Below are 2,931 nucleotides of genomic sequence, written 5' to 3' on the forward strand. Positions count from 1 at the left end.
ACATTACTCCTTCAATAATTGATTTAATAGAATATTTGACTCTATAAGGCTTTTTCTATATTTTTTCTTGAAAATATAATTCCTTGACTTTCTTAACATACTTACATTCCTTCTTTTCTTCCATCTTATGACTAATATTTTGACTCTACCTATGATATATTTGTAAACTTTACTCATGTGTTATTTTTGCTGTCAAATTTTAGTTGTAACCTCTATTCCTTTTTATTTATCCAACTGTAAATGTTACACATGCACTATATTATAGGATCACATTTAATTGGATTATCTTCTATTTGAATGAATACATACACATGACACCCATTTTATTTGAAAGTTCTTCACTAGATTGAACTCTTAATCCTCTTTTCACTCCCTATTACTTTTTGAATAGGATTTATTTTCCCCTTTTGTGCATCATAATCACTTTTGGTATTCTCACCCAAGTCAATTATATAATTTGAAGTACCCCAAATATTTATGAAAAAATCATCTTCAAGTTCATCATGCTCATCGATATAAGGTTTTCCACCTTATTTATTATACAATTAAGGTTATGCATATTGTCCTTGTAAATGTACTTTTCTTGATATACATGTTCTTATGTGGATGTTAAATCAAGTTTAGAGGTTAATTTTTCCCCAACTTATTTTATGTAGTTTGCCCCCAATTTTTCCTATGAGGGTTCAAACACAATGCCCTTGTGCTAAAGGTTAATGTGCAGTGCCCAATGTGGGGTCCTAGGGTTGTTCCCTTAAAAAAGAATTTACTATTGCAAAAGGCATCATAAGTAAATTTTTTATTTGATGGTATATTCTATCCCTAATTTTTTAAGTGACAAAAATCTTGTATAAAATAGCTTGGGATGGGGATTTAATTAGGTATGATGATTTAGTAGGTTCTTGTAGCAGTATTGAGTTGCAAGGGATTGTAGATGATAATAAGTTTGGAATCACCAAATAAAAATATTATACCTATTATTTGGTGGATGTAGCCTAGGGATTGGGTGAACCACATTAACTCTTTGTATCTTCTTTTCTCTTATGTGTGCTTTATTCCTTTGTGATGCTGGTTAAATTTTCATGTAATTGGTATTTCCATCTCTCTAATCCAAACAATACCTTCCCATTTCTCATTACAAACTTTTCCATCTCCAAAATACAATGACAGGGTTTTGCATTTTGTTGGCATCTCTTGACCTTCCACACATGTAAGAGGGCTACCCTTCTTCATGTTTTCCATCTCTAATTTAATAAAGGATATAAAAGAATATTTAAATTTTGGAGAAGTAATAATAGACAATATTATTTAGTGTCCCTATGGATTACAATATAAAATACATATTTCATACTCATCATGTGTCTAACATATCATGGACGAGTTTTAAAAGTGATGGGTCTCTGCTTAATATGAATGAACTCAAAATTATAGCGTCATAAAGAAGAATCTAGAATAATGTTGTAACATATTAAAAAAGCACATCATTTACCTTTACATTGCTATAAAGCACAAATGCACTAAATAATAATGGTTGTTACTAGTTTGAAACTTCACTATTGATATGAATTGAGACATTAGAATCAAATATATTGTGATGAATAAAATTGATCTTTGATTGTATTTATAGCATTCCTTGTTTTTTCCACTTTGAAAGAAGTTTTATATGAAATACAAGTATTTGATGAATATATCTTAATAATATCACATCGTATGTTTTTTGAGCTAGTTATGGACCATTCAGTAATTACCTATTATAATAAAGTTTGCAAAATTTGTAGTGATTTTAGATATTCTTGCACAACATTTTAGGAGAATATGGGTGCTCCTCCAAATTGATTTTTATAAGACTACTCAAAAAATTTGATCATTGATTACCATAAAATTTAGAAATTGACATTAATTAAAATTTTAAATTTATCATGTCAAAATTTTAGATTTTATTAGTGAAACCATGATATAGATAGAAATAATTAAATAAAACAATGGGTGATTCACTTGTGTATTGCACCCAATGTTTATAAATTCTAAGCAATATGGCTTCCCAAATGTGTAGTTTTTATTTTCTAAAATCCAGGTCACCAATGTAAAATATTCAAAAATTGGTGAATACTTGCCACTAAAATTTTCCCTCAAGATACAAAATGTGTGGATAAGGATTTGGGGATTTTATTAAATATTGGTGAAAGATATCAGATCAAAGTAACTATAGGTGGGGGTTAGGAATCATCTTCCATTGAATCCACTTATCTAGACATGGTTATGGTCATCGTTTGATATATAAGTATAGATATAAAAAAACACTGTTCTCTTTAGTTCTTAATTCATAATTCTCAACTATTTCAGGCATCAAAATTGTGTTTTGATTCATTTATTTTTATTTTTTATACTATATAATGGTTTAAATTTACACATAAAAATTTCCTCTTCCCTAGTTCTTCATCAAGATTAGATTTTTCTTATTATGGAACATGTCAGGTCTCTATCTATCTCAAAAACAATAACATTTAAATTTAATAAATGAAGAAATCACTTGTTTAGTTTGAGGACTTCTCAATTGATTCTTAGGATTATCCCTCATATCATGAGGTGGTTTGAATAAATAAGAAATATCAAAGGTAGATAATAAGGGTTGATTAAAAGGCAAAAGCCTACAATGCAATGGTAACTTGTGTGCCTCTCATGTGAGAGGTCTTCGGTTCGAATCTACCTTTGCTTAACATATAATAATAATTAGATGAAATGCTTTTCAACAAAAGCAATGTTAACTTGTGTGCCTCTCATGTGAGAGGTCTTCGGTTCGAATCTACCTTTGCTTAACATATAATTATCCTTTGCTTAACATATAATAATAATTAGATGAAATGCTTTTCAACAAAAGCGATCGCTTGTTTCTAGGGTTTTACTTGACTTCGCCATTGAAAAGGTCAATGTAAT

Source organism: Cupressus sempervirens, chromosome 10, assembly GCF_028749045.1.
Source record: "Cupressus sempervirens isolate cs-2001-9-10 chromosome 10, ASM2874904v1, whole genome shotgun sequence".
Lineage (NCBI taxonomy): Eukaryota > Viridiplantae > Streptophyta > Pinopsida > Cupressales > Cupressaceae > Cupressus > Cupressus sempervirens.